The following is a 25963-nucleotide window of genomic DNA, read 5'->3' as shown; positions in this document are numbered from 1 at the left end:
CTTCCGGGGTATCAGGACACAGCTTCCAAGGGCTGAAAACGTGTGACCAACTCCGTCCCACCCAGAGCTGAGCACCCCAGCCTGGTTCCAACCTTCTTTGGAAGACAGGCATGGGATGAGGTTTGGGAACCAGAAGGGTGGACCCTGGAAACTCCACACTACTCTATGGAAAAATGGTGCCTCAACAGCTGATGAGAAGGTTTGGAGGGGAGGCAGTGAGTAAGGAAGCTGATATACAGGTTAAGGAGAGAGGCATGCACCACCAGCTGGGCAGGGAGGCAGAAAAGGCGTTCAGAGGCAAAGCCAAGCATGGAGCAGGAGGAGGAGAAAGTGAAGACGGGTACCACAGCCTTGGGGAGGACAGACGCGCATCCATCGGGTATAAAGGTGGATGACACAGCTGTGAGAGTGAGCACAGAGCCACCTCCTCCATGGGATCACACGCTGAGCAGCTGGGAGCCAGCACTCTTTAAGCATGGTGCCTGGGGGTGAGGACGGCTGAGTCTATTCCTCGTGTAAGCAGTGCAGAGCTCTGCAAGGCTCCGGGGCAGGGGAATGCGTGTTTTGGGACTGCTGGGGAGGGTGCAGGGGGAGCGGGCAAGGATCACAGGTATCCTTCTCAATCTGCCCAAAGGGAACTCTGCCCTCAGGTCCTGGGAGAAGGGGATGCCACCTCTGGTTCCCTGACTTCACGCCTCCCAGTTGGTCTGCTTGTCCCTGTCTGAACTGCCCACTGCATCACCTCAGCTTCTTAAGATGATGCTTGCGTGGGGTTCTCCCCACTGAGAACCCATCCTTCCTCCTTCTAGCTCTTCCTTGAAAAGGACATCCCCTCCCAGCCACCCACAGGAGACTTCAGGCTCACTGGGTCACCACTCCAGGCCAGCAGTTGTCATCTTTTTGTTTTGAAAGTTTGACCCACAGTAATAAGCGCATTTTATTTCACAACCCAATATATATGCAAAGCAAAAGTTTCACGAAGCAATACTTGCTTTTACCACACACAACACGCTCTGCTGTTTCCCCCTTTTCCATGCTGGTTAATACAGGTTATAGACACAGGGTGGCTAGTGATGCCTGCTTTAGGAAACACTGCTTTATCTGCTCTCGACAGCTCCTCTTTTTAAATTCCCCCCTTGACACCCACCCCCAACTCTCCATCATAAATTCCTGCAAGGAATTCCCTCACTTTGTACTTTCCTGGGCCTCCCAGAGAGACGTGCAAGCTCTTCATTTCCAAACTCTCGGCCCTAGACTGTACACCACTTGTGGGCACCCAGGATTACGACTGTACACGTTTCCTCTTTTCAAGAACAGAGTTGGTGCTTTGCTATACAGTAGAAAATAACAGCATTGTAAAGCAACTATACTCCAATAAAATCTTTTAAAAAATAATAAAGAGAACAGGGTTGGGAATTCCCTAGCTGTCCAGTGGTTATGACTGTGCTTTCACTGCTATAAGCCCGGGTTTGATCCCTGACTGGGGAACTAAGATCCCACAAACCACAAGGTATGGCCAAGGAAAAATAAAGAAAGAAAAAAAGAACAGGGTCCGAGTCTTTGGATCCAGCGCACTTAAAATATTGGTTGAATGTTTGATATCAGGGAAGAGGGTGCCCGGATGACACTTTCTAAATGATGATAAAATTGTAGTGCATTTCAGGGCATACCCGAAACCCAATCTCCAGCAAAGCCCCCTGCTGCTGGCGGCAGCCTCTCCCTATCACGGGGGAACGGAGCCGTGTGGATGCTCGTGGTTTCCAACTCCCTCTGTCCTCAGAGGCACTGTACCCCCATCTGGGCCCCAGTGCTGTCGTTGACAGGTTCACACCAGCTGGGAAACTGACCCTCCACAACAGTGCTGGGGAAGAGATGCCCGTACTCCCTGGGGAAATCCAGCCTCAGAAGAGTGGACACAGTTGTCACACGGGAAGTGGCTGAATCCATTGAATCCCAGTTTTCCAGACTCCAACTTCCATGCTCTTTCCTGAAGCCTTAATGGCTTCTGATCCTGTTATGTAATCCTGGGTTCCTTACATGCCCCCCCAACTTGTGACTTAAAAAGGAGCACCAGCAAGTAATGGGCCCCCTCTTTGCAGCCTGGTGTGTATACACTCAGCCATCCTGACCCCATGACAGAGTGCCCACAGGAGGCACAGGTACCCAAGTCAGAAGATCCTGGGGGACCTGGTTCCCATCCCAGTCTCTCTGGCTGGCTGTGTGACACGGGCAGAGCATATACCTCTCTGAGCTTCGCCCTCATCTAGAGGCGAGGGAGTTGAACCAGCTGACTCCCAAGGTCCCTTCCAGGCTTCTCCTGACTATTCTACCTGCACCACGTGGAGCCACCCAGCCCCAACAGGGAAAGAAGAAAAGGCTAAACAGAGGAGGCGAAGTTCCAGACGAGGGAACCAAGTTAAAGTTAAAACAAGGAAAACTGATGTGGCACTCACTGCAGACACCACCCTGCCCAGGGGCTGGCTCCTCTTTCAGGAGCCTCAGGTGCCCCGGTGGCCCAGACTCAGTGAAGGAAAGAGGAAGAGGGAATTTGTGGGAAACTGAAGACTCACACACCCTCACCCAGCAGGAGGCCGTCCAAGGACTTGCAGGTGTGGCAGGTGTGGGGGCTGCCTCCCGGGCTCTGCTCTCACCCTGCTCCAATGAGCTTCGAGCGCCTGCCCCGCAGACCAGTGGCACCACCCTGGGTGCCCACTCACCTCAGCCCCGCAGACCCTCCTCCTGCAAAGCTGACCCACTGGTCATTTTCTGCCACCGTCTCCACATCCGCTGCTTCCCCGTGGCATCAGCTAATTCACTGTGCAAAGCAGCATTTATATATAGAAAGTTGCAGCCACGCAGGTTAGCATTAAAATAGAGACTTGACGTTGCCGTGGCAACCAAACAAATGATATTCAAAACGAAAGTAAGTATTCTGCAATCGGGTAAGCATGTCCACAGCCTTCCAGGACAGCTGCGCCGTTTCCCCCGCGAGGGTGGGTGGGACGGCTCAGCAGAAGGGCCTGGTCCTCCAACAACCTCCTCCCTGTGAAGTCACCCCTCTGCTTTCAGCTGTGGCTGTGGCCCTCTGCACAAGCTCCTTCTTGAAGCCAACTCCTTACCCAGAACAGACCTGAGGCCAAGACACCGAAGGGGTATGGTGGCCCTGACCAGGTGTGCCATCTGCAGCTCTACTCCTTAAGGACCAAGGGGAAGCAGCCTGTGTTACTCCCAAGGAAGCTTCTGGAAACAGAGGTGGCCTCTGTCACCTGTCGGCCACATGCAATCAAGAGGCACCAGTTAGCTGAGTGACATTTGGCAGGCAGCTTCCCCTCTCTGAGCCTCAGTGTAAAAATAAGGGGGCACACTACTATATGTAAAATTGATAACTAATAAGGACCTATTGTATAACACTGGGAATTCTACTCAATATTCTGTAATGGTCTATATGGATAAAATAGAGTGGACGGAAGTATATGTATAACTGGTTCCCTTTACTGTACACCAGAATCTAACACACCACTATGAGTCAATTATGTGTGTCCTCAGTAGAGTTTGACTCTGTGACTCCATGGAATGTAGCCCAACAGGCTCCTCTGTCCATGGGATTTTTCAGGCAAGAATACTGGTGGGTTGTCAATTCCTCCTCCAGGGATCTTCCTGACCCAGGGATCAAACTCGTGTCTCCTGTGTCTCCTGAATTGGTAGGTGGATTCTTTACCACTGAGCTACCATAAAAATCAAAAAGAAAAAATAAGGGGGGGATAAGGAACTGGAGAAGCAGCTTAGTCCCTCCTACCTCTGCAATTCTAGGATGTGCGTCTTGTCTCCTTTCTCACTTCCTATTTTTACTTTCCTTGTTTCCTTTGTCCCTGGACACATGCCTTAACCCTGCCACATAAGCCCTGATAGGAGCAGGAGCTCCTGGTTCCGGGTATGGCGTGTGGAATAACCCTCCACCAGTGCTGTCCAGCACAGCCACCACCCAGAATACTCACAGCCATGAAGTCAAAGGTATGGATTCTGTTATTCAAGGAGCCACCAAGAGCCGAGGGGCCTTAGACAACTCTCTGAGCCTTTCCTGAAACTCGATTACGTATTTCAAAATCATACATGATCTGCAATGACTAAAATTTAAAAGATGGACAATATCAAGTGCTGGCATGGATGTACAGCAGATGGAAATCTCATCCATTGCTGGTGGGAATGCAAAATGGTACAGCCACTCTGGAGAGCAGTTCAGCAATTTCCTATAAAATTAAACATACTTACCAGATGACCTGGCAATTTCACTCCTAGGCATGTACCCCAAAGAAATTGAAATATAGGTCCACACCAAGTCTTGTGTGTGTGTCCACACACAAATGTTCATAGCAGCTTTATTCATAAGAACCCCAAACTGGCAACAACCCAAAAGATCTCAACAGGTACTGAAGAACAAACTATGGAACATCCATGCAATGGAATATTACTCACCAACACAAAGGAACAAACTATTGACATATGCCACAACCTGGATCCATCTCATAAGATAGTAAGAAGCCAGTCTCAAAAGGTTACCTGTTGTATGATTTCATTTGTATGATATTCTCAAAAAGATAAAACTACTGTACAAGGGTGAATGACCCATGAAGGGTTAGGTCAGAGGGGGTATGAATGCAAAGGGAGGGTAGCAGGGAAGATCTTAGAGTGATGAAGCTCTTCTATAAACTGGCTCAGGTGGTGGTTACATAAGTCTATAATATGTGTTAAAATTCACAGAACTGTATACCTAAAAAGGTCAATCTTATTGTCTAGAAAAAACTAAAATACATGCTACTTTCACCTTGGGGAAAAAAAAAACAACAACAACACAGACAATGATGCTGTCTCCTTATAGAAGAGATCATCTGTGGGCTCCTCCCAAGCAACAAAGACATAGTGTACAGCATAGGGATATATGGCCATTATTTCATATTAACTTCAAATGGAATATTTATATCTATAAAAATATTGAATCAGTATGTTGTATACCTGAAAATTATCCTTTATAAATAAACTATAATTTTAAAAAGGGAGGGGCCCTCACCAATAAACTATAAAGTCCTGAGAACTATTAGTTACTGATACCGCTTTTAATGACAAAGAGCCTCTTGTTCTAGATGAATGGTTCTCCACCTTGGACCAGGAGCAGCAGCATCACCTGGGAATCTGATCAGAAGGAGAAACTTGGGGCATCAACCCAGCCCTCCTGAATCAGAAATTCTGGGGGTGGGGTCCCATAGTCCATTTCTGACAAGGCTTTGGGGTGAATGATTCCAAAGCATGCTGAAATTTGGGGACCACTGGCCTCCACACATCCATTAGATCCATCTAAGGCCAGTCCATCACAGATCCGTCCGGCCCTTTAATGTCTAAAGTACAGATGCAGATAACGTCTTTTTTCATCTCCTCCTTGCTCGCAGACTCTTCCTCTTTTCCCCTCTCTCCCCTTCTCTGCCTTTATTCTGCCCCCCAGGCCAGCTGCTGCCTTGTAGGGAGAAGCAGGGGCTATAGCTCTAACTGACATTGAATCACGTGTCCTGTTGGGATGCCTGGAAGGAAGAGTCACTGTGACCTCAGTCTTGGGAGGAGCTGGGAGGACCAGGGAGGGGTCCTGGGCTGCACACATTATTGCAGGCTCTGCAAACACTGACCTTCTGACCTGGCCGCCCCCCTCCTACTCTCAACTCCTGGAGCACCGCCCCAATCAAACCCTGGAAAGGCACCACATCCCGCTTACCCCAAAAGGATAACTTCAAAGCTGCTTCACATGGACCCTAGCCCCGAAGCCACGCAGAGATGACGGATCATAAAGGCAAAATCAGAACCATATGGACTTCGTAGTCGGCAAAATAAACAGAATTACAGCATTAGGGTTGGGGAGAAGGAAACCGGGGTCTGAGTGTCTGGCTCAGAGCCCGGGTTTGGTGGCCCCCAGCACGGGCTGGGCTCCCTGGCCTCTCCTCCCCGCCCACAATGCCCACAAACAGTGCTAGGGGCACCCGGCGTGCTGGTCCTCCTCACCGAGGACTCCATGAGTAAGGCTGCTTCAGCTGACATTTACTGAGTTTTTATATTCTCTTTTATGGTGCACTTGAAGATAGTGTAACTTCTTTTCCAGTTTTGTACCAATATGCAAAGCACACTCTGCCACTGGTGACAGCACCAGGAGCCTCGGGGAGGGGTTGGGGGGGCAGCTGTGGCCCCCCACTGTGCTTAGTCATTCAGTTGTGTCCGACTTTTTGTGACCCCACGCACTGTAGCCCCCCCAGGCTCCTCTGTCCGTGGGGATTCTCCAGGCAAGAATTCTGGAGTGGGTTGCCATGCCCTCCTGCAGGGGATCTTCCCAACCCAGGGATCGAACCCAGGTCTCCCACATTGCAGGTGGGTTCTTTACCAGCTGAGCTACCTGGGAAGCCTCACCCCAGGTGCCCTCTTTTACACCACTGGTCCCTTCCTCCCAGACAGAACCGTACTGGGTATACAGCCAATCATGCTGGGTGCACCCACTCCCAGCCTCATTCTCTCACAGAGCAGAGAAGCTCTTCCCCAGTTTCTAGGGAAACAGCATGGTGGTTTGCGTAGCCAGTGTTTCTGAACTGGGGCAATTTTGGGAACATCTGGCAATGTTTGGGGACATTTACTGGCTGTCATGATGGCGGTAGGAGCAATCGGCAGGAGTGTGGTTTCCCTATTGCTATCCTGACAAATGCCCACAAATTCCGTAGCTTAAGGCGACACAAATTTCTTAGAGTTCTGAATTTCAGAAATGGGTCTCACTGGGCTAGAGCCAGAGTGTCAGCAGGACCATGTTCCTTATGGAGGTTTTAGGGAAGAATCTCTCTCCTTGTCTCAATTTTCAGCTTCTAGAAGCCACTTGTATTTCGTGGCTCCTGGCCTCTTCCTCCATTTTCAAAGCTAGTAATGGTGAATCGAGTCTTCTTCATGCTGCTTTTACCTCTCTGAAAAATGAAAGTGTTAGTTGCTCAGTCATGTCCAACTCTTTGCGACCCTATGGACTATAGAACGCCAGGCTCCTCTCCACGGAATTCTTCAGATGAGAGTACCAGAGTGGGTAGCCATGCCATTCTCCAGGGGACCTTCCCAACCCAAGGATTGAACTCACATCCGTATGTCTCCCACATTGCTAGAAAATTCTTTACCATCTGAGCCACCAGGGAAGCCCCTGATCTCTTTGGTTTCTTTTTTTTTGATGGGGGGGCAGGTAGTGAGTTTATGGGATCTCAGTTCCCTGAACAAGGATCCAACCCTCACCCCCTGCATTGGAAGTACAGAGTTTTAACCACTGGACCGCCAGGGGAGTTCCCTGGTTTTTCTCTCTTTTGTCCTCTTCCACTGATAAGGACCCTAGTGATTTTATTGGGGCCTACCTAGATAATCCAAACTACTCACCTCCAGGTCAACTGCTGTGCAATCTTTTTTTTTCCTTGCTTTAATTTTTTTAAATTATGAAAATATGATAACACATGTACAGGAGACTTGGAAAAATACAGAACAAGGTGCAAGGTTATATATAGTTCCACTATATATAATAATTATTTTAAGTAGATAAATTAAGATTTTTAAGTTGGCATTTCAATATCAAACTCTCAAAAATTAATAGAATGGACAGAGAAGTACAGTAGACCTGAAAAGTACTGAGAACCAATTCAACATAATCAAGATTTAAACAATTTAAACATGGTAGTGGGATACAAATTCTATCCTACAAGTTCCCACAGACTATAAACTAGGAGACACTGGAACATATCCAGGGACATAAGACAAGGTGTGATTTGCGATCTTAGTTCCATCTGCAACTTCAATTCCCTGGACCATGTGACCTAATGCATTCACAGGTTCCAGCAATGGGGGCTGTGGACATCTGGTGGGTGGCGTGATTGTGTCAACCACTGGCATCCAGTGAGTAGAGGCCAGCGATGCTACTAAACATCCTACAATGCACAGGACCCCGCAGCCCACATCCCTAAGTCCCCAAATGCCAGTAGTGGCAAGGCTGAGAAACTCTGGTACAGCCTAACATTGACCAGGTTTCCAGTGACCCTGACTCAAGTCCATTTCCATGGAGAGACCAGCCATCGGACCTTAGGAGGTCACAGGGAAGCTGTGACTCACAGTGAAGGGGGAACACTTACGAGTATATCAAGTATTTTAAAGTAGATTCTGTGTTCCAAAATCATCCTCAAATGATTCTTTTTTGCAATACATACAGGCTTTAAAAACAAAATGCATCCTGCCCACTGAAGGCCCAAGAACACAGTGGACATAGATCATTTAAATCTCTACATAAACAACTTCAAATAACATGACTAATTCTGTTTTGCTGTCTGGTGTGCTGGTTGGTCTCAGAAATCCCTGAATTAACAATCCAGAAGTGCTCACACCCCCATGTCCTCTCTCCTCTCTCCCAGGAGGGCTGAGCCACCAGCAGCTGATGAGAATACTTAATGACCCAGAGGTCTCAGTCCCCACACCAAAAGCCCTCCAGCCCCTGAGCTCCTGTGGGTAGCCAGGGGGAACCTGGCATGGGTGAAGCCGCAATTGCTGGGGCAGCCTGGGAAGGGGAGGGCTGTGCAGGAGGCCCCGTCCAGCCCTGCAGACGGAAAGGGTCAGAAAGGATGCTCCCCCGCACAGGCAACTTCCGTCCTACCCCCTGGGCCATTCACTGGCTGGGTCTCCCAGAGTGGGTCAAGAAGCAGCAGCAAACACCAAGTAGGTGATGGTTTCCTGGCAATTCCCTGGCAGGGACAGGCAGGACCTGTGAACCCCACTTTTTTGTCATTCAGACAAAGGAGAACCTACTCCCTCCCACCTCCATCAAAATGATGAGCAGAGGCACGGTGGCACCTGGCGTGGGTACGTGTGTCCACACATGTGTCCCCATGTCCTGCAGCCCAGACAACCCCTTGCTCTCTGCTCCATACCTAGTGCTTATTTAACTTCTCTGTGGCAATTATCCAGCATTTTCTACCAAAGCCACCATCTCTGCCCCAAAGCACGCCAAACACCAGCTCTAGTGAAGCCAGCCCCGTGAGCGAGATGCCCTGGCGCTCAGGACCCCTTGTGCCAAGGTATTGGCCACACAGCACAATATGCATGTCCACCTGTCTGTCCTGCAAACACTTGTCATGCTTCTGCTATGCTCGAGACACCATCTAGACCTGGAAACCATAGCAGCCAAGACAGAAGGACCTTGTCCACGAGGAGCTTAACTCTATCGAAGGGAGAACAATCAGGCTCGGCTCTAAACATGGATGAATATTCTCTCATTTAACAGGCAAACCACCACTGGAGGCAGGTGAAAAACCATCTTCATTTTCAGATGATTACAACCACAACCATAAACACGTAACATGACACAGTGTGGCTCAATGTCCCCATCAGTTTATGTACGTTCACTCCTTTGATCTCTACCACAAGCCTGGAGGTAGGTTCTAGAAGCACAGATGGTCCCTGGCTTATGGTGACTTTTGTTGACTTCGACTTATGATTTCTTGACTCTGCGATGGTCCAAGAGCTCTACGCATTCAGTAGGAACTTGATGAACTTGCACAGCTGGCTCCGGACCTCTTAGTAAGTCACCTCTCCTCTCACCTGTCGGTGTGGCATCTTCCTGACCGCCACCCAGCACAGCTCAACCACTGAGCGTTCCCCCTGCCAAATGCCTCCTTCTGGACCCGGGCCCCAGGGCTCCCACCTCCGAGGGGCAGAGAAGGGGCAGGGGGATGCTGTCTTCATGCAGCTGCAGGAACCCCGCCGTGGTTCAGTCCCCACAGTGAGTCACCTCCCTCCATGGACCGTTTCCAAAGAGAGAGCCCCATTGTGGTGGGAGCACCCACCCCCACTTCCCTTTTCCAAGCCCGGCTTTCACCAGATCGAACATTAGTCATGTAAATGCCAACAGAAGTTCAAAGACGCTTTGATAATGGGATTTTCTAATGCAAGCAGCTGCCGCTGCTGGACACAAACCTCTTGGCTCCCTCATCCAATCCCCCCCTTTTGGGACCTCTGGGGTCAGCATCTCCATCTCCTGTGACATGTGGGGATGTGGCTGTCTGTTTTCACACTTGGATTTTTGTGGCAGAGGGAAAGCCTCAAAGGCATGACCTGGTATCTCCAAGCACAGTGATCTGGGGGCCTGGAAACCACCCTGGGCTCCAACAGCATCCTACATCTCCAGGAAACAGCAAGCCAGAAGCAACTTGTGACAGTTATCTGCTCAGTGCGCCTTCCCCCAACACACCCCTACTTCTGCTCAGAGTGCCCTGATTTTCTTTAGGGGGTGCATCTTTCCCACACCCCGTCATCATGGTTTGTGGAGACAGGTGGCCCTCACCTCTCTAAGGAGCATAGTCTATTCCAGTCTATCCCTGGCCTATTCCCCAGGCCACAGTGTCTAGCTTTGGAGTGGGCAAGTGACCCAGGTGCTCAATTCCTGGATTTTAGTTGGAATTAAAGTAAACGTGAAGCCACTGATGGTTATCTTGACACCCTATGGGAAAAACCTCCTGAGTATGGAAGCTACACAGAAGAAAAGAAAGAGCTGGTGAGGGACAGAGAGAAGAGATGGGGGAGTAGGGAGAGAGAGACATCAGATTGCTGATATTGTGTAAGTTGCTTGATCAAACCATGCCTGAAGCTGACACTCTGGGACTTTTTCAGTTACACCAAACTATAAATCCCCTTTTTGTCTGAAGCCAATTTGAAAGGCATTTATATAAGATGAAATAGAAAGATTTGTGCCTCACATCCTCTCAGCACAGGCCAGGGCATAATATCAACAGCAGCAAGATCTAAAGAACATAGCACAGATAGTATGAGCGATTCAGCCCCTTCTATCAAGGTAAAGTCTTCTTCCAATGAGGCATGCAATGCCAAATATCCTCCATATTAGTTTCCTATGGCCACTGAAAAAAATTACCATAGACTTGGTAGCATAAAACCAAGTCTATATATATATATATATTCTCTCAAAATATAGACTTCTCTCAGAAGTATATATATATATATATATATATATATATATATATTCTCTCAGTTCTGGAGGCCAGGAGTCCAAAATCTGTATGACTGAACTGAAATCAAGGTTTCTGGCAAGGCCATGTTCCCTCTGGAGGTTCTGGGGAAGAACCACGTCCTTGCCTCTTCCAGCACCTGGTGGCTGCCAGCCTCCCTTGGCTTGTGGCCACATCACTCCAGTCTCTGCCTTCCTGGTCAGATTCCTCCTCTTCCGGGCACAGTAGCATCTCCTTCACCCACCTTCTAATAAGGACATCCAGCACTGCATTTAGGGCCATCTGGATAATCTGGGATAATCTCCTCAACCTAAAATCCTTAACTTAGTCACATCTGCAAAGACCCTTCTCTCAAATCAGGTAACATTCCCAGAGTCTGGGGATTAGAATGTGGACACACCTTTGGGAGCCATTCTCAGCCGTCTCCCCTCATTCTGGCCGAGTCAGAGTTATCACGTGAACGTGGACAAGACACGTCACGGTTCACACCTCCTAGGCCTCACAGGGCCTGCCCGGCTGGGCTCCACAGAATGGCGGGGAACTTCTGGGCAGGCCGAGTGGCACTAGGAGAAGAAATAACCGCAGAGTCTTTAAAAGAGAGTCAGAGTAGGAGACCCGCAGGGAGCAGAGTGCCAGGCATGGCCCAGTGTGGCTTGCACCCCTAGATGAGGTCTGTTCAGGGACATTTTGGGGAGCTGGGGTCAGGGGGCTGTCTGCTGAGGGATAAAATGCAATATGACCTCAGATCAAGGTAAGGCTAATTAGAACATGCCCCTACATGCACCATAATGTCCCCAGTGAGTGGGAAGGTTGGGGTAGGATGGGGGAAGGAATCCCCTTGGTACTGGAACCAGGAAGAAAGGAGGGAAAATGAGAGTGTGATGTGTGAAGGAAATCATGTCCAGCTGGGCTGTTTCTTACAGCTGTGGTGATTCTGGCCTGGACTTGCTGTCAAGGGGGCCCTGGCACCAGAGAAAAGGAAGGGAAAGACCACCCACTGGAAAGAACCAGAACTGTAGATCGCAGGTGCTCCCCGGCCGGCTTGGGGAGGCTTGCCTCTGGAGTGATCCCCCCACCCCCACTGTGGGGAGGACAGAGGCTGGTCACACCTACAAGAGTACGTGGGTGGACTCGGCTCTAAGTGGGGTGTCCGGCCGCTGCCAGCCCCCAAGAGGACTCGAGCAACTGGGGAAGGTCCCCCCTCCCAACTGGAAGCTGCCCCCACAATGTGGGGAGCTGGGTCAGGACACGCCCACATCTCCACGGAAACGCCCATATCAAAACCAAATTTTTGAGCTTCCTTTGCGGTCTGCTGATCTGGCTGGTGAGGCAAGGTGGGGTTCCCCAAAGCGTTGTTGTTGTTTAGTCGCTAAGCTATGTCTGACTCTTCGTGACCCCATGGACTGTAGCCCACCAGGCTCCTCTGTTCATGGGATTCTCCAAGCAAGATACTGGAGTGGGTTGCCACGCCCTCTTCTAGGGGTTCTTCCCAATCCAGGGATTGAAACTGAAACTCCTGCTTGGCAGGCAGATTCTTTACCAATGAGCCACCAGGGAAGCTCCCCAAATCACAGGCATTCCTGTAGCACTGACAACACTCAAGGTGGTCCCTTACAGGGTGCCCAGGATGGCTCGGGCAGGCTAAGAGACCCGTTTCTAAACAGCACCACACTCATTTTAAGGCCTGTTATGGAAACCCACACACAGCTAGCACATAAGGACTGCGTGGTCCCTGTCATTCTGCATGGGCAGCCATGATCCACTTTGGCTCCTTGCAGGTCACCAAATGCCTCTCCTTCACTCCTCCATGCAGGCTACTACCCCCACCCCCACCAGCTTACTTCTGGCTGAAAAGCTCCCTGGAGACCCACACAGAATAACCAGGCCACCCGCCCAACCAGCACCAAGCCAGAATGTCTGTCATTCTCCAGCTGGTGACAGTTCTTAGAGAATACAGCTTGGAGACTGCACACCCTGCTCTGCCCTGGCTGGGGGTGGGGGCCTTGATCAGAGATAAGAAACCATCCCCTAGAAGTTGTTAGAGAGACCTCCAACTAGGAGACGGCTAACTCTGTAACTGAGAGAAGCTGATAGCAATACCCCATAATCTTGACTCGGAGGTGTGGTCACCTCACATTCTGTAAAGAGCCGGGGCATGGTGGCTCTGACACCATCTATACCAAACAACCTTGGTCACTTGGTTTTGACCTTGGACACTTCTGCACAAACTAGTCTGGGCCTGCGATCTGTCCTTCAGAATGTCATACACCCCACGGCTGAGACTGAGGCCTCACGTGAAAAGACCCACCAGCTCCTCCCAAACCTCTTAAGCTGCTTCGTGAGAAGCTAGGTGAAATCACACCAGTGCTGAGAGGGGCAGCCCCCCAACACACTCTTGATAGGCAAGTTCATCCCAGAAGCAGCATCAGCACCCCCACACCCCTTCCCTCAAGGGCCGAAGGAGCCTGGGTTCTCCTCTGACTGGAAGGCAGAGACCAGCTGTGTCAGGGTTCCCTAGACCACCCAGGTCTGGTTATTCACTAGGAGGACTCACAGAACCAGTATGTAGCCATGATTTATTATAACACAAAGATACAAAAAAAAAAAGGAAAATCAATAAAGGGAAAAGGTGTCTGGGGCCAGGCCCTGAGGAAACCAGGTATAAGCTTGCAGGAGTCTCCTCCCAGAGCAGCCATGCGAGATGCACTGAATTTGTCCAGCTGTGATGGGTAGGAAGTGTGTCTACCAGGGATGCTCAGAGACTCAGAACTCTGGGGCTTGGTCAGGGGCTGGTCCCATAGGCGGGCTTCCCTGGTGGCTCAGTGGTAAAGAATCCACCTGCCAATGCAGGAGACGTAGGTTTGATCTGTGGGTCAGCAAGATCCCCTGGAGAAGGAAACAGGACTCCAGTATTCTTGCCTGGGAAATCCCATGGACAGAGGAGCCTGGTGGGCTACAGTCCACGGGGTCACAACAAGTCAGAGACAACCGAGTGACTGAGCACGCACCCATGGTCCCACAGGCATCCTCTGCCTGATACACAGCAAAACCCCAGACTCCCAGAAGGAAAGCAGGTGCTCAGTATGAATCACAATGTTTGAAAGAACAGTTTCCATAAGAGCCATCCTGATGGTTTCTGGAATGGTGGGAACCCTCCCTAGATCCAAGTGACATCAGCCGAAGACCAACACTGCAAGCAAGCTCTGTAAGGACAGCAGTCCTGGGCTGGCTCTGTTAACAGTTTCTCCACACTGGATATAGAATGTTCCTTAAAAGGGACCTCCCCTGCTGTCTGGCTGGCCCATTCAGTGGCAGGAATCTGCCACTGACCCCTAGGCAGGCGACAGGCCTCTAAAACCCTTGTGCTGATGCAGAGCTCACTCCTCACAAAGTGTGCTGGCCCGTGGTTGGCCTGTGCTCATTGACAGCACTTTTCACTCAGGAACACTGGCCTGCAACTGCAATCTCTCACATTGATGAGCACTTCTTATAATCACCACCACTTACTATCACTCTCTCTGTCAGGCACTGGGCCCAGCATGCAACACACGTGAGCTTATTTAATATAATATTCATGGTTTACAATGGTGTCAACTATAGCTTACAGGCATGCAATGACTTGCCCAAGATCCCATTTTAAAGGGTGTGAGCCCTGGTCTATTTGACCCTACAGCTGGTGACGTTGAACCCACTATATCCAGCTTACCTTGGGAGCTCATCTTTCACTATCATTTTTGGCATGACATCATACCACTCTTGTTTACTTAATATTTTTAGTTGACTCCTTTCTTTACTTAAACAAACAAACAAACACATTTTATTTCTCAGAAAATCTTAACAGTATTCTCTGAATGGAAAACTAGTAACATCTGCCAGAAATCTACAGCACAAGAATAACTGCAACAAAAAAAACAAGCAATGCTACTCAGTCGTAACTAGACAGTTCTGCCTGCCGAGGCCTGTTCTCACCCAGCACCGCCCCAAACTCTCCTTAACTGAGAGCACTGCAAAAGGAAAAAACACTTCTTTTGTGATTTAATGGTTCGGAAAGTCTTGCCTGTGGACCGCTGAGACCCACCTTTGCCCAGTCTTCTGGAACACACTACACGGTTACCCCATGTGCTATAGGAACCTGCCCTGTCTGGCTCACTGTCAGGCAGCAGGGAAGAAGGCGCTGCTGGGTGGTTCCCTGTCTGCCCCATGCCCCATCCCACATCCAAGGCATTTCCCAGCTCCTCCCTGCCCCGCTGGCTCATCTGTTCGCCGGCCTCTGCGGCCACTGTGCCCAGGAGTAACACAACACCAGCACCCGCTTGGGGCAGGTGCCCCTTCTGCTCCCAGCCTGGGCCCCTGTTCTCCCTCATCCCCAGTTTCTGCTCCCCTGGGCTCCATTCGGCTGGCCTTGGCTACTGGCCTGATCCTGGGGAGAGAAAATGCCACCAGAGATGCTGTGCCTCTAGCCAATTTCCTAAATCAAGAGGGGCTGGGAGAGGCAGAGGGTCTCTCACAGGCAATTCATGATCTGGGATGTGGGGGTTGGTCCGGGATGAGGGGAGCATTCTGAAGTTGGAAATGTGCCTTTCTTCTCAAACAGGGGACGACATCCCCGATTCCCACTTCCCCAACACCACATGATCTTCCGGTCCAACCCAACCACTGGCTTTAAGGAGCCATCCAATCAGAAACAGAGGGACCCACTCAGAAACCATTCAGAGGCAGCAGGCAGGAAGGCACCAAGGAACCCCAAGCATAGAAAGGCAGTGGGATGGCTGAGAGGCCAGGCTGATGAGAAAAACTGACCCAGATTCAAGTCCTGGCTCCACCATCCCCCTGGCCAAATGACTGTCCACATCTGAGGCACAGGATCAAAAGTCATACAAACCCCGTAGGGTTGTTGTGGGGTAGTGGGAAGCGCCCAGAGACTGGGCTCAGTAACATTATTTCTGTGGAGCTGGGCCCTGAGTGTGAAGCCAAGAACAAGAATAGGAAACAGCCGAAGGCAGATTACTCCCCCACATGTGCAGAGAACAGCCTGTGAACAGAGAACAGCTGGAGAGGTGGGGCCCAGCCCAACAGGTATTTCTGTCAGAGAGGTGAGGGCTTAGCCTGCAGGTCAGGGGCCTACCTATAAAAGCCAGGAAATGTCCCATGAGAAAAATAAAGACTGCAGTCATCTCATGAAAACTCAACAGGGCCGTACAAAAACTGTCCTGACAAGATGAAGACAAACGTTGCCATCTTCCCCGTCATCCTCGAAAGCAGTGGTTTTCAGCCTGGCTGCCCATGAAAATTACCTGGGAGGTTGTTTTGTTGTTTTTTTTAAATTTATTTATTTTTGGCTGTGCCACACAGCTTGTGGGATCTTGGTTCCTCAACCAGGGTCATGGCACTGAGTGGCCACCAAGGAATTCCCTATCTGGGAGCTTTATAGATACCTGCATGCCCAGGAATCCCCTGGCCCGTGAAACAGGATGTCTCAGGGAGACACCTGGAGATGGCTGCCCTGCAAGCTCAAAGGTGATTCTAACACGCAGCCAATAGAGCTGCTTGGCTGTCTCTGTGGCCACCACCTGCCTCACGGGGGCCGGTAGCAGACACGACCTGGTCTACAGCTTGTTCAGCCAAGGTTAATAAGAGGAAAGGTTGGGGCCCTGGGACACAAAGCCAGTATGCAGCCTGCTCTGACCATCATCTGTTCCACAGCAGCGATGCTGGCCAGCGTGGTCATCCTGGGCCTCCTCTCAGGGCAGCATCATCTCTGCCCATCCTAGGAAAAGCCAAAGGCCAAAGCTCACTGAGGGCCAGGAGTGCGCTAGAGAAGCAGGTGGCGAGGGTTCTTCTGCCCACAGTCTGGGAACAGCCCCAAAGGCATTCAAGTTTCGATTTTCCTGCTGGGTATAAGAGGTTCTTCTGGCTTTAAATACCCTTGCTGTAAAGTCCTGGAGCTAGCCCATGCCCAGAGAAACCCCAGGTTCCATCACTTACTGACAGAATGATCCTTCTGTCCACCAGCCTCCTGGATCCATGGGAGCAGATAATGAGCATAAGGCAAAGAAAAGAGCGGACCGCTTGCCAACACTGTTTCTGGGTGGGGAGACTACAGACAGAGGCTTGGGGACGGACCAACGTGCATGGATTGTCTGGCCCTAGGACTGGTGCATTACTGGCTTACCTGCCCACTAGTTTTGTGCCATTTCTCTAAAAAGGGGGAGAGGGCTGAAAAGAAGTGAGCTGGTTGTCAGGGTGTCACAGTTCCCAGTCTGTGTTATGAGTCCAAGTGACTACGTCACTCTTGACGCCCAGGGTGGGCAGCAAAAGGGAGATTTAGGAGACCCTCCCTGGCCGGGGACCCGAGTGACGGCAAGGCGAAGGCTCGCAGGAATGAGGCAAGGAAATGGGATTTTGATTGCTCAGATTAAGTGTGGCAGGGCTGGAGAACAGTGACAAGTGACATGTGAATCACAAAGACGAGGGCTTCCCAGGATCCGACGTGTCCTAGCAGGCCCTGTGGCTCAGCCTGAGAAACAGGAAAATGGGGAAAAGGATGAAACACAGCTTGAGGCTAGCTGATACCCCTCCCCAGCCAGCGTGGGCTGGGCTCTTTCACGGTCACTGGTAACAATCCTGGAAGTCAGAATGGTTTTCATTCGAGCCTGTTCTCTAAGTCTAGAGTTCCTCTGCTGTTCCCGAGGCTCTGGGGAAAGCCAAAATGTAGATGACAAGATGACAGCATGAACCCTTGCTCCAAAAAGCCCAGTCCACACACCAGCCACAGTGAGCTGGTTAGGAACACAGCATCCAGGACCCTCCCCTGACCTCCTGCATCAAAATCTGCTTTCTGCTAAGCGCCCCAGGTGATCCGTGCTCTGGTTCATGTTTGGGAAGCTCTTATTTGCAGCAGAGGCTCTTTGTCGGCTGCACAAGGAACTAACCACATACTGAAGCATGTAACAGCCACACAGACAGCTGAGTGAAGACTTCAGAGGTGGTTTCAATTTAGGCTCAGACAGTAAAGAAACCACCTGCAATGTAAGACATCCAGGTTCGATCCCTGAATTGGGAAGATCCTCTACAGGAGGGAATGACTACCCAATCCAGTATTCTTGCCTGGAGAATTCCATGGCAGGCTATGGGGTCACAAACAATTGGACACAACTGAGCAAGTAACACTTTCACCTTGTTCCCCGTTTAGGCATCTCACGCTGACTCCCACCCCCGCTCCCCGGTCAAATCCATGGCTCCCGCTACTTTCTCGGTTCCCCACTCACAGACCAACCAAGGCAATCGCTGATTAAAATGTCTCCCCACAGCCACTAAACTTGATAGAGTAACCTTTCCAGATATATTTGCCCATCTGTTCACTTCCTTATTAAATTGTTTGCCAGGCTCGTTCAAACACCGAGTGGGTACCTACTATATGTCAGGCACCGAGAAGCAGCAGATATACGGCCCAGTCAGCTTCTGGGAAGAGTCTGCCTTCTGTAAAGAGGGAAAGATGGCAGACGGACAGTCATGGCGCAGAACGGACGGGTGCAGTGCTAAGCAGAAAAACCGAGGGGTCCAGAAAGGCATCTTAGGAGGAGATGCTGCCTGCAGGCCATCCTAACAACATGTTTTCTATTCACCAGGCTTTTTGCTTTGCAGTTTCTGCTCCCTCCTGCTTGCATTCTGTTGGATGGACTGCATTTTCTTTATTTTCCTTCCAACCCCACAAACTTGGTATTTATAGAGTCTGTTTATACTACTTAGGTGGTTACACTGACATTTTTTACACGTACACTTGACTTCAAGCATACAGTTAATCGATAACTCTTTTCTGCTTCTGAGTAATACAAAACTCTGCAGTGCTTTCACTTTGATCTCCTCAGCTGACCTTGGTGTCTGGAATTTGAGTCGGCAGAAGGTGCTGTTTTCTCACAAGTCCTGGAACCTTTTTGCTATCTCCTGCCACTGATCATTTTTCAGAAAAATTTCAAATTGACTCAAGAGGAAATAGAAAACCTGAGTAGATCTATAACCTTCAAAGGAATCGATTCTGCGGTCTACAATCTACATTAAAAAACAATAATAGGTTTATGTGGTTTTACTGACGAAGTTCTCTTAAACCTTTAAGGAAAAGGCAACACTTACACCATCTCTACCAGAGAGAGAAAAACAATCAATTCCTTTTAGAATACTCTGATACCAATCTTCAAAGAAAAACAATATAAGAATTAAAAGCCTACCTCTTAACCTCACAGAGCACAGGTATAAAAATCCTAAATACACATTAGGAAATTCTGGGGATGGGAGGACCATCTTATGCCCTCAATAAAGAAAAGTTTTCCTAAATAAACAGTCTACGCAGTTAATACATGTATTTGACTAGATTACAATTTAAAAATGCCACATGACAAAATATACTGTTTAAAAAATATGAAAAAGCAAGGCTTAAATGACAGTGTGATGGAAAAGTGAGCAGGGTGTGAATAGGATATGCACAGGAGAGGAAATCTGAAAGCAAATACACATATGAAAATATACACAACCTTACTAGCAATGAAGGGAAAACAAACACAAGTTAAATCTGAGGTGCAATATTTCACACGTTCAGATGGCAAAAATAAGTGTGCTGTCTTGGCTAGGGGAGAGGATATTGTATACTCTGTGGGTAGCATTACGTGTATATTTGCAAAACCTCTTTGAAAAAAAACAAAATCCCAAGTGGCAAAATCCCAAGGTACATACTAAGACCCAGATAATCTACTAGGTATTTATCTGCTTCAGAGGAATACTCACAGAATACTCACACAAGGAGAGATGTACAGTCGTTTCTAATAGTCTAAAAAGTCTACCCACAGGAATCAACTATGAGATATGCATGTGCTAGAAAAATGAACCAGGTCTACATACACTGACCTGGATAAACTTCAAAAACATGCATGAAGAAAGCCAATTCCACCAAGAGAACTATATTTAATGTACGTTTCAAAAGACATAAAGACATTAGTAAATGTTTACTGCAGATGCATGCTGTTGTGGTTTAGTCACTCAGTCATGTCCAATTCTTTGTGACCGCATGGGTTGTAGCCCACCACGTTCCTCTATCCATGGGATCTCCCAGGCAAGAATACTGGAGTGGGTTGCCATTTCCTTCTCCAGGGGGATCTTCCTGACCCAGGGATTGAATCCGTGTCTTCTGCATTGGCAGGCGGATTCTTTACTGCTGAGCCACCAGGGAAGCCCCTGTAGATGCATAGCATATATGGTAATAAAAATTTTAAACATGTTCATGAGGCACCAACCACAGAAGAGTGGTTACCTCTGCAGAGACAAGGAGAAAGGGGAACAGAACTGGAGGAACACGTGGGATTTCTTTTTTTAATGCCGAGTAATGTGTTATTGTCACCCTGTATGTTGTCACCCTGCAGAGTACATCATGCGAAATGCCGGATTGGAGGAAGCGCAAGCTGGAATCAAGATTGCCGGGAGAGATTTCAATATCCTCAGATACGCAGATGACACCACCCTTAAGGCAGAAAGTGAAAAGGAACTAAAGAATCTCTTGATGAAAGTGAAAGAGGAGAGTGAAAAAGCTGACTTAAAACTCAACATTCAAAAAATGAAGATCATGGCATCCGGTCCCATCACTCCATGGCAGATAGATGGGGAAACAATGGAAACAGTGACAGACTTTATTTTCTTGGGCTCCAAAATCACTGCAGATGGTGACTGCAGCCAAGAAATTAAAAGATGCTCGCTCCCTGGAAGAAAAGCTACGGCCAACCTAGATAGCATGTTAAAAGGCAGAGACATTACTGTGCCGACAAAGGTCCATCTAGTCAGAGTTATGGCTTTTCCAGGAGTCATGTATGGATGTGAGAGTTGGACTATAAAGAAAGCTGAGCGCAGAAGAATTGATGCTTTTGAACTGTGGTGCTGGAGAAGACTCTCGAGAGTCCCTTGGACTGCAAGGAGATCCAACCAGTCCATCCTAAAGGAGATCAGTCCTGAATACTCATTGGAAGGACTGATGTTGAAGCTGAAACTCCATATTTTGGCCACCTGATGACTCCTTGGAAAAGACCCTGATGCTTGGAAAGATTGAAGGTGGGAGGAGAAGAGGATGGCAGAGAATGAGACGGTTGGATGGCATCATCGACTTGATGGACTTGAGTTTGAGCAAGCTCCGGGAGATGGTGATGGACAGGGAAGCCTGGCATGCTGCAGTCCATGGGGTCACATAGAGTTGGACATGACTGAGTGACTGAACTAAATGTGGTATTTCTAACTGACATTTGGCAAGTGTTGATACCTGTCAAATCCAGAGATGGTGATAAGCACAGGAAAAATGTTCAACATCATTAACCCTCAGGAAAACACAAGTTGAAAATGCAATCAGAAACTACTTCATACTCACTAGAATGTTAAAAAAAAAAATCTTGGCAAGGAACTAGGACAATTGAAAGCTCCTATGTTGCTGTGAGTGACGAGTGAAGTGCAGAAACTAGTTTTGCCGTTTCTTATATAAACATACACTTATCATATGATCCAACAATTTCACTCCTAGGTATTTACACCAGAGAAATGAAAACATGTCTGAAAGACTTACATACAAAAGTCCGGAGAATTACTCATAATAGCTAAAAGCTGGAAACATCCCAAATGTCCATCAATTGACAAATGGGTTAAGTTTGGTTCTAGGAGTATGGTCAACCAATGAAATTCTACTAAGCAATAAAATGGAATCAACAACTGATACAATATGGCTAAAGCTCAGACTTTATCCTATTCCAGGAAGCCTAACTTCAAGGGTACAAAGCCAAGATTCAAGGGTACAAACCGCATGATCCATTTCTATGAAATCCTAGAATAGGCAAAACTAACCTATGGGGTAGAAAGTAGAGGTGACCTGAGGAGATGAATAGGAGAGAAACTGGCTGCAAATGGGTAAGAGAGAACTTTTCAGAACCATGTTCCAGATGTCAATTGGAGTGGCAGCTACACAGGTGTATATATTTGTCAAGTCACTGACCTATACCGTGAGAATAGGTGAATTTTATGGTAAATAATAGCTTACAGTACATTTTATTTATTTATGGTAAATTATAATACATTTGGGCTTCTCTGGTGGCTCAGACGGTAAACGATCTGCCTGCAATGCTGTACTTAGTTGCTCAGTCGTGTCTCACTCTTTGTGACCCCAATGGACTGTAGACCTCCAGGTTCCTCTGTTCATGGGATTCTCCAGTCAAGACCACTGAAGTGGGTTGCCATTTCCTCCTCCAGGGGATCTTCCCGACCCAGGGATGGGACACCCACATTGCAGGTGGACTCTTTACCGTCAGAGCCACCAGGAAAGTTAGGAGAAGCAAGGCAGGAGACCCGGGTTCCATCCCTGGGTTGGGAAGATCCCCTGGAGAAGGGCATGGCAACCCACTCCAGTATTCTTGCCTAGAGAATTCCATACACAGAGGAGCCTGGCGTGCTACATTCCATGGGGTTGTAAAGACTTGGACATGACTGAGCAACTAACACTTTTTTCATGATACACTTATGGGAAATTATATACTTTATTGTAAAATATATAAATTATAGTTGATTTTTAAAATAGCGATAGAGTAGATACATATAACTTCTTTTTTTAGTTAAAACTAAGTGGGTTTTAGAAAATATTGCATATTTTTAGAAAATAATTGCATATGCATTAACTGCATATCTTGCAGAGCAGGAGGCTTCAGGAGAAAAACAAAGAACTAAGAAGGCGCCTAATGCTAAATCCTATCCTTTCCAGTGGAAAGCTGTTTCATCACTGCAGCAGTCCTATTAGAAACCCAAGGGTCCTTTGAGATTATCAAGTTCAAGTCTCTCATTTTCAGGAAAGCAGTGAAATCTGTCCAAGATCACTGCTGCAGACATTTCTTGCTTAAGCTGCCAAGCATCCTTTACCCAAACCTTGCTTAACACCACTGCACCTTTTTTTTTTTTTAGGAAAAAAAGGCACTCCTACTAGGTACGTTCTCCATGGATCTCTGAATCCAGGTGCCAGCCCTCCCTCTATAAGCCCTAAGGGATGCCAGGGGGAGTTTCCTTCCTCTTTCACAGGGCAAAGTTGTGCTTGCCGCCAGACGCTCTCTGCTGACACCTGGAGAGACGTATGGGGTTTCCTCCTTTAACAACCAAGCATACCTGACCACACTCTGTTCGCTGCAAGATTATTCCTATCAGTCCTACCTCCTGGCCCCACACAGCTGAGCATCTTGGTTTCTATCTGCTTTCAGAAGATATCCCCAGCCTCCTGTCCATTCTGTGAGCTTCCAGAATCCTTGTAATAAATTTCACTTTGCTGACATCGAAGAAATGGTTTCTGAAGTTTGTGACCAAAGAACCCCATGTGACACATCACCCAAGCAGCATAAGGCAGGCGAAGCCCACAGTCCAGAGTTCTGAATTCTCCAGGATGTCCCTGGGTGTGGCATGCCTGGTCACTTTAGCAGTGTCCGACTCTGTGCAACCCTATGGATTACAGCCTGCCAGGCTCCACTGTCCACTGGATTCTCTAGGCAAGAATACTGGAGTGGGTTGCCATTTCCTTCTCCAGGGGATCTTCCTGACCCAGGATTGAACCTGCGCCTCTCAAGTCTCCTGCACTGGCAGATGGGTTCTTTACCACGAGCGCCACCTGGGAAGTCAGAGGTAATGCCTCAGGGTGCTCAGCGTCACTGCTTCAACCCAGGGTGCTGGGGCACAGAATAAGAAAATGTACTTGGTGACGCATGAAGCACACTGACATGTTTTAATTTCATCCTTCCCACAACCTGGTAATACAGGGATTTGTTGATGGCGGTGGTGGTGTTTAGTTGCTAAGTTGTGTCCGACCCTTAGTGATCCCATGGACTGCAGCCTGCCAGGCTCCTCTGTCCATGGAATTCTCTAGGCAAGAATACTGGAATGGGTAGCCATTCCCTTCTCCAGGGGATCTTCCTGACCCAGGGATCGAACCCCATGCCTCCTGAACTACAGGCAGATTCTTTACCACTGAGCCACCCAGGAAGTCCAACATAGGGATTAACCCCCCTTTATCTATGAGGACACTAAAGAGGAAGAAAAATATTTTTTCAAGGTTACACAGCTCATAAGTGACAGCGCCAGAACCTGAGCCAAATCTGTTCAAACTTTAAAGTCTGGCTCCTGTCACCTCATCAGGCTGCCTGGCCTCAAGAAAACATTCCTGCTTCACAATTAGGTCACTGGGACTTCAACTTGGGTATCAGAGGCACAATGGGATGTTGGCTGCACCCACAAAGTAGAAGGGTTGGGGGTGGGGCAATGCATACACTGGGTCAGGACACTCACCCAGGGAAGTGTCACAGTGGATGGGGTGATGGGGTGAAGATGCTGCAGCCTTAGGGAGAACAGACGTGCCCAGGGAACAATGTGGGAACCATCCACATCCCTGAGGAGTGGAAGTAAATTCTTTCTGCTTGGAGATGAATACATGTTCACATTCCCATGGCAACGGAGCATGCGCACTGCTGCCCATACCTGTAAGTGAGTGACTCACGTTTTTGGCATCGCACTAGCCCAGTCCTAAGTCATTAGCTAATCAGCTGAGAATGCTTACACTCTGCAGCAGGGAGGACGGGTAAACAGGGTCTCAGCGTGTCCCTCTGAGGCTCTGAGAGCAGAGATCACGTTTCCTTGGCTTTGGCACAACATTTGCAATACCTGGCGCAGTCCCTGCTCTCAAACCATCATAAGGAACCCGAGTTTGTTCTGGGCTCTCTAAACAGAGGGGATAGGAGCAGAGTTTCAGTTAAAACCAAGTGTTAGATGCTCAGTCGTGTCTGACTCTTTGTGACCCCATGGCCTGCAGCCTGCCAGGCTCCTCTGTCCATGGAATTCTCCAGGCAAAAATACTGGGGTGGGTTGCCATTCCCTTCTCTAGGGGATCTTCCCAACCCAGGGATCGAACCTGGGTCTCCCACATGGCAGGCAGATTTTTTATCATCTGAGTCACCAGGGAAGCCCATTAAACATGATGGGAAAAGCGAATCAACTCAGGTTGCACAAGCTGATGAAATCGGTAATAACTGCAGTCAGTGCAGAAATCCAGTTTCAGACCAAAGCTTCTTCATGGATCCTGATGGGTGCGCTAAGAGATCTGCTGGGGTGTCAGGCATGATCTCAGGCATGTATCGAAGCTACTTGAACTATAGAACAGATGGGGGCATGGAGTGAGTGATTAAGAGCTGTAGCATAGATTCCCAAGAGATCCCAGTTCCAGAGGCCTTTGCAGGCAGAGGAGGCCTAGAAGCTACAAGGATCCCCTCAGACCAACCTGGAAAACCTTCAGTGGCTCCCAAGTAACTAAAAATGGTTCTGTCAATTTAACAAAGGACCTCCCCAAGGCACCGGCAGATACAGGGAACAGTTACACGAAAGGTTCCCTCCTCCGGCCCCCTGCCCTCTAAACAGAGGGAACAACTGTGATTCCCACTTAGTTTTAGGAGAGTTCATTAAGAGGTTCAGGTGTGCATGGGAAAACTCACAAAAAAAACTATCCTTGAAGGAAACATCCCACCCACCCAGACTGCAGAGGGAGCTGGGCCTGGCCTCCCCGGGTGGCGTGTGTTTGTGTGTGGGGCGGGTGTTGTATACACAAACTGCCTCAATTTCCACTGAGCAGGCACATGTCTCCCGGAAGATGGGATCACCAGGGAAGACGTGGGCCAGGATGCTTTTTGAGAGGCAGTAAGCATCATCACCATGTCAACAACACATGCCAGAAAAGGCTGACGCTGGAGCTTGGCATGGACTTGGCCCTGCTTGGCAATGAGCTTGTCGGTCCCTGGGATGCAGGGGGCCAGGTGCCCATGCCGGGTGTCTACACTGCACCCAGCAGACATGCCTTGCACACTGAAGACATT

General features: G+C 48.9%; 1 protein-coding gene across 5 annotated transcripts in view; it reads right to left on the bottom strand.

The window, feature by feature from the left end:
• GAS7 (growth arrest specific 7) overlaps positions 1–25963 on the bottom strand; it is a 200973-nt gene that overhangs the window by 109694 nt on the left and 65316 nt on the right. Inside the window, exon 1 of one of the 5 annotated variants that reach the window (XM_043474163.1) lies at positions 2718–2844. The exons of the other annotated variants lie outside the window; for them this stretch is intronic. The gene's annotated coding sequence lies outside the window, so the exon portion shown is untranslated. Of the gene's footprint in view, positions 1–2717; positions 2845–25963 lie in introns of those variants that run through there. 5 annotated transcript variants of the gene reach the window in all.

This window comes from Cervus canadensis, chromosome 1 (assembly GCF_019320065.1).
Source record: "Cervus canadensis isolate Bull #8, Minnesota chromosome 1, ASM1932006v1, whole genome shotgun sequence".
Taxonomy (NCBI): domain Eukaryota; kingdom Metazoa; phylum Chordata; class Mammalia; order Artiodactyla; family Cervidae; genus Cervus; species Cervus canadensis.
This window is presented reverse-complemented; position numbering and strand designations above follow the sequence as displayed.